This window comes from Oryctolagus cuniculus, chromosome 9, assembly GCF_964237555.1.
Source record: "Oryctolagus cuniculus chromosome 9, mOryCun1.1, whole genome shotgun sequence".
In the NCBI taxonomy this organism is placed as follows: Eukaryota; Metazoa; Chordata; class Mammalia; order Lagomorpha; family Leporidae; genus Oryctolagus; species Oryctolagus cuniculus.
In genome coordinates this window covers 39,164,921-39,171,038 of record NC_091440.1, presented here as the reverse complement: position 1 = coordinate 39,171,038, position 6,118 = coordinate 39,164,921, and the positions used below count along the sequence as shown (strand labels likewise).

At 42.8% G+C, this 6,118-nt stretch overlaps 1 long non-coding RNA gene across 1 annotated transcript; it reads right to left on the bottom strand.

Moving 5' to 3' along the window:
* Positions 1–889: 889 nt before the first annotated feature.
* On the bottom strand, positions 890–5,282 carry LOC138843774 (uncharacterized). The gene is made up of 2 exons (XR_011378758.1): positions 1,338–5,282; positions 890–1,231 (listed from the first exon to the last, which is right to left on the bottom strand). It is a non-coding gene; the product is annotated as an uncharacterized lncRNA (long non-coding RNA).
* Between the last annotated feature and the right edge of the window lie 836 nt (positions 5,283–6,118).

Here is a 6,118-nt window from a genome sequence, read left to right as displayed (position 1 = left end):
TTTAAATTCATTTTGGAATCTAGATATGACTATAGTGGAAGAAGGAGAGAAAGAGTAAATGTATTTTTAAAGGGTGTGCCACCACACACGTAAGTTACATGAATCCTACCGGTAAATATTTTCTACATATTTGTACGCACACAGGTCAACATTACAGAGTGCATGTGTGTATGTGTACAGAATTGTGTCATAATATGCAAAGAATTTATTTAGTTTGCCTTTCTTGTGGAACTATGGATACCTGATGATTGTTTTTTTTAGGCTCGGGGTGCTTGTTCCCAAGGAGGGATGTATGAAGAGCACTGTGGCTTGTTTGCCAAATATTCTCGTCATGTGAGACGCACCCTGGTAGGAGGAAACGAAGGACTCCATCACAGCAGACCTTTGGGGAAACTGAAAGTTTACTTGGAGTTAAAAGAAAGTTTAGGGAACCTGTGATCTGCCTGCGGGAATAATAAATGAGTGTTAAATAGCTGTTAAGAACATGGTATCTTACAGTGCCAGGTAGATTAACTTCCCCAAGCAGCTTTGTAACACTGTGGACATTCCCTGTAAGAATTATAAGAGCCTTATGGGCTCCACGGAATAAGGGAGACTTTGTTCATGTGGGGTCTCAGCTGTTCTTGACTATACGAGGAAGTGACCAACAGTGGTGACCTTACGGATGATCTGGCTAGAGGGAAATGCTATTGGCAACCATTACTCTGGGTGCACACAGCGAGGAGCACATCTTAAGAGCTTCAAGGGAGCACCACAGAAGAACTAAGGAAAGGGATTCACCGAAGGGGATTTCTTGCACACTGCCCTCTTTCAACAGTGAGCTTTTCTTAAGCAAGAAGGAGGGAAATTCACATTTTCTACCTAATATCAATGGTGGGGACACGAATAGGAAAGTGAAGTTTTTTAATAAAAAAAAAAAAATGAGGCCAGTGCCACAGTTCACTAGGCTAATCCTCCGCCTTGCAGCGCCGGCACACCGGGTTCTAGTCCCGGTCGGGGTGTCGGATTCTGTCCCGGTTGCCCCTCTTCCAGGCCAGCTCTCTGCTGTGGCCCGGGAGTGCAGTGGAGGATGGCCCAGGTGCTTGGGCCCTGCACCCCATGGGAGACCAGGAGAAGCATCTGGCTCCTGCCATCGGATCAACGTGGTGCGCCAGCTGCGGTGGCCATTGGAGGGTGAACCAACGGCAAAGGAAGACCTTTCTCTCTGTCTCTCTCTCACTGTCCACTCTGCCTGTCAAAAAAAAAAAAAAAATTTAAAAAAATGAGTGGAGTTAGCAGCTCAGAAAGTTCAAATTCAATTTCAGGTCTACACACAGACTCTGCCTACAGCTTCTCACCTCCAGTGGAGCAGGGAAACAGTGTTGCTGGGGGCAGAAGTGGTGGTGAGAAAAGATCTGCCCCGGTAACCTTATGCTAAAGTCAACATAACCGCAGTTAACAGTCCTCTTCTCCATTTCAGGTACCAACTGGAAAGCTGTCAAATGTAAAGGGCTTATTTTGAACAAATTGCCGGCACCAGTGAAAGAATTTTTTTGTTTTACTAATATCATTCTTGAACCCAAGCTGAAGAGCGGCAGGCAGCCTGATCTTTCAAGAAGTCCCAGCAATAATGGGAAGAAACGACTGGCACAGCAGAGAGGCGTGTTCAGTTCATCTGTTGGGTCTTCCCTGAAGTCTAAAGTTTAATTAGGTATAAAATTTCCCAGCTCAAAGTACTCCTTGTGCCTCCAATCATTGTTCTTAGGGTATAACTACAACTCTTCAATGACAGAAACTCTATTCTCTAAGTTACCATTTTGCTATATTTGACCCACACACATTTTAAATGTTAAGTTATTCATGCCCCCAAAGTCATTTTTCAGATACATATTTTTCCAATGCTAATTTCAGTTCTAACTCTCGAAGAAGATGACATGTTCATGCTAAGTACAGTTGTACTTTTGTTATTTGATAGGCAGTCTAACCACTTGGCAGATCTTCCTCAGTCTTTCTTCTTCCTTTTCCTTTGTATTTAATATCTTTTGACCCAGTAGATTAGCTTTTGAATGACAACTTGACTTAAGAAGAAATCTAGGAATAATAACGAAGTCCCCTTTGGAGTGACTTAATCACAGAATAAGCAAAGAATCAGAATCGGATCTGGAAAAACTCTTTATCTCTTTCAGAAGTTCTTCAGTCAAATAAATCTCCATTGATATTTCTTATGAAAAACAAAGAAACTGGAAATAGCAGCTCTTTGAGCCATGATGCTGGATTTGTTGAGTGGATGGATTCTGTAATTATATGGGCTCTTAAGTCCAAGAAAAAGTGGCCTCCATAGCCTATTGCTGATGGCAAATGTTTCTAGAAGGATCCTTTTAGAAAGAGCAGATAAGCACAGTCAGTTTTCATGCAATTTCTCTTTCACCTTTCACTTTGTACACCCACTGATGAGCTATATGTACAATGGACGTGCACCTGACCCAGTGAGATTGCTTCTATTGGTATTTTCTCCTCAGTGTCCCAGGGAGAAGTTGAGAGTATTGCTCATCTGTTCAGCCTCCATTTGGTGAACAAACTGTATTGTATGGTTGTAAGGTAGAAGAAAAGTAGGTTTGAAAACTAAATCAAAAATACTTTTAGGAGCCGTTGAAAATAGGAAGGGATGGTACTGGCATTGTTCTGTAGAGGGTCAAGCTTCCACCTGCATAGCTGACATCCCATATGGACACTGGTTCATGTCTCAGCTGCTCCACTTCTGAACTGGTTCCCTTCCAATCCAGCTCCCTGCTAACGTGCCTGGGAAAGCAGTAGAGAATGGCCTAAGTCCTTGAGACCCTGCACTCATGTGGGAGACCTAAAAGAATCCCCTAGTTTCTCGTTTCAGATCAGCTTTGCTCCAGCCATGTGGTCATTGAAGAGTGAACTAGCAGATGAAAGACCTCTCTCTCTCTCTCTCTCTTTCTCTCTCTCTCTGTAACTCTTTCAAATAAATAAAAGAAAGGAAAATATAAATCACTCCTCTACTCACAACAATACAATAGTGAGCCATTTTAGTCTGAGTAAATTTCAAAGCTGTCACTGTGGTGTGAGAGATTTTTTTCCAAGGATGGTCATACAATATCTCCTGGATATTAAACTTTTGTAAAGTCTTGTCATTCCTCCATCAAGAAATGGAGCCCATGCCTCTTCCTATTGAACTTGGTCAGGTCTGCAGACTGACAATCTGTAGAGTTCATCAGAAGTGATGTTCTGTGACTTCCCAGACCAGGGCACATAGCATCATGCATTGCCCCCTTGCTCTCTTGGGAAGCTCACCCTTGGGAACCAGCCACCGTTCTGTGAAGAACCCAAAGATGCCTGTAGAGAGATCAGAAAAGGGAGTAACAAGGCCCATGGCTCATCACGCTAGCTGAGATCCTAGACTACAGCCAGCGCCATTTTGCTAGGATGTGACTCAATCATCCTTCACCCCCTGGCCAAGCCAGCCATTTGATGCCATGTGGAGCAAAATGAGCCGTTCCCACCAATCCTTACCTGAATTGCAAATTTGCAAGCAAAATAAATACTCGATGTTGTTTGAAGTCACTAAGTGTGGTGGTGATCTGTTATGCAGACTTAGGCTGATACATGCGCTACACGAGGTCCTTTATAAGATGACTCGCAGTTGCTCTCCTGTTTCTTTTTCTTTTTAATCTCACTTCTTCCACATTTTCTCTCATCTACTTCACTCTGAACATTTGTCTGAATGTGCTAAGCATTTCTCTACTTCAGGGATTTTTATACTTACCCTGTTGTCCACCTGAAACATTTTTCTTCCTTTTATCTCCACACCTTGTTCCCTTACCTCTTCAAAGTCTGAGATCAATACAATTCTATCAGTGAGAACTTTTCTGGATGTTTTGCTTACCACCAACTTATGCATCGTTTGTTGGGTTAGTTGTTTCTATTTCCCTATAAAAATATAAGCAACATGAAAGAGCAGAAATTTTCTGAGTCTCAAGGCCTTATAATGGTTGTAGGAATCAATAACATTTTTATAAACATTTACTTAAAATTTTGTTTTGTTGAATATTTTCATTATTCACTTCTTTTTTAAAGTTCATTTTTAATTGATTTTTTATTTTAAAGGCAGAGAAGTGGAGAAAGTGAGAGTGACAGTGACAGCAAGTGAGTGAGAGAGATCTTCTATCTGCTGATCTAGTGCTTACTAGAGTTGGGCCTAGGCCAGGCCAAAGCTGGAAGCCAAGAATTCCATCTGGGTTTCCCATGTGGGTGGTAGGGATCTGAGTAGGTTAGCTGTTGTCCTATGCTCTGAGGGTATGCATTTACAGGAAACTGGAAGGGAAGAGGAGGCAAGACTTCATCCCAGGAATTCCAATAAGGAATGCAAGCATCCCAAAGAGCGGCTTAGTCCACTGCTTCACAGCAGCCACCCCTATTCATTTCCACATCCAGTAAGTCTTAGGTGTGCTTAGGGATTTTTTAAGCTCCCTTTTTGTCAGTGTCTTTACTGGTGATGGCCCATTCTCCCTTGCTGCCAGTCCAGTCCTGTGACAACTTCATTTCCTATCTTTTAAGAAGGCCAGCGCTTGGCTTAGTGGGTAAGGCCTCTACCTGCAGTGTCAGCATCCCGTATGGGCATCAGTTCACATCCTGGCTGCTCCACTTCTGATCCAGCTCTCTGCTGTGGCCTGGGGAAGCAGTAGAAGATGGCCAAGTGCTTGGGCCCCTGCACCCATGTGAGAGACCTGGAAGAAGCTCCTGGCTCCTGGCTTCAGATCGGGACATCCCTGGCCATTGCAGCCAACTAGGGAGTAAACCAGCGGATGGAAGATCTCTCTCTCTCTCTCTCTCTCTCTTTTTCTCTCTGCCTCTGCCTTTCAAATAAATAAAATAAACTGTTAAAAAATAAATTAAAAAGTTTTAAAAAAGAAGGCATACATTGCACAGTGGCTCTTGTGTATTTAGTTCACTTTCCACAAAAAACTAAAATCATTAAAGTTGCCAAAGTGAAAGGAAATTTAAGTTCTTTCCCAATTGTTCTAAATATTTTCTCATGTTTGTCCATCTGCTTTTCCCATTTGAACTAGAGTATTCCTATTTTCCTTTTTTAAAAAGATTTATTATTTATTTGGAAGTCAGTCTTACAGAGAAAGAGGGAGAGACACAGAGAGAGACAGAGACAGAGACAGAGACAGAGAGCTCTATCTGCTGGGTAACTCCCCAGCTGGTCCCAATGGCAAGTTTGAAGCCAAGAGCCAGGAGCTTCATCCAGGTTTCCCATGTGGGTGGCAGGGGCCCAAACACTTGCTCCATCTTCTGCTGCTTTCTTAGGCACATTAGCAGGTAGCTGAAATGGAAGTGGAGCAGCCAGGATGTGAACTGGCACCCATATGGGATGTCAGAGCTGCAGGCCAAGGCTTTAACCCACTGAACCACGGCACCAGCCCCAGGGATTTACATTTTTAATAGATCACTCAGTCTTCTGTGTTGGAAAATAGTAAACAAGATAAAACAGGGCCAACAGTAAAGAGGTGGCTGCTCTAGCAAGGTGTGCTGTGAAGGTGCCTAGGACTAGACTTGTAACAGTAGAGAGTGTGTAAAATGGGAAGATTACAAATCCATTCCAAAGATGGAACCCGGCGGACTTGCTAAGCGATAGTGGTAGGGTCAGTGAGGAAGAAAGCAGTCGAGAATAACTCTTACTCTCCTTAAAACATAGATACCCTCTTCTGTTCTAAGTGCCTGGCTTTTTTCACACAAGCTCTCCAAACCCATTAACAATTTTAGAAAAATTGAATAAAATACTCAAATAAAGCCTGATTAAAGGCAGCAGAATGTTCTGAATGCCCCCAGGTCTTGAGGAGTTGAGATATCAAAGGGAAGGGAATCCCAGGAGGTGATCCCAATATTTCCTGCTACATTTTCCACTGAGACATTTGTCCATTTGTAACTGGAGCATTTTTGAACATCAAGAAGTGGAGGAGAAATGGGAGGCTAACTGGTGAAGAAGAGGAACAGAGCTGTAGGTAATCTCAAGGGGATACACAGAACTTAGAGTTCAAGGCTAAGACAGTACCTAAAGGCACAGGGCAAAAAAATTACAAAATGGTACAAAAAAGTGAGCTAAACATTT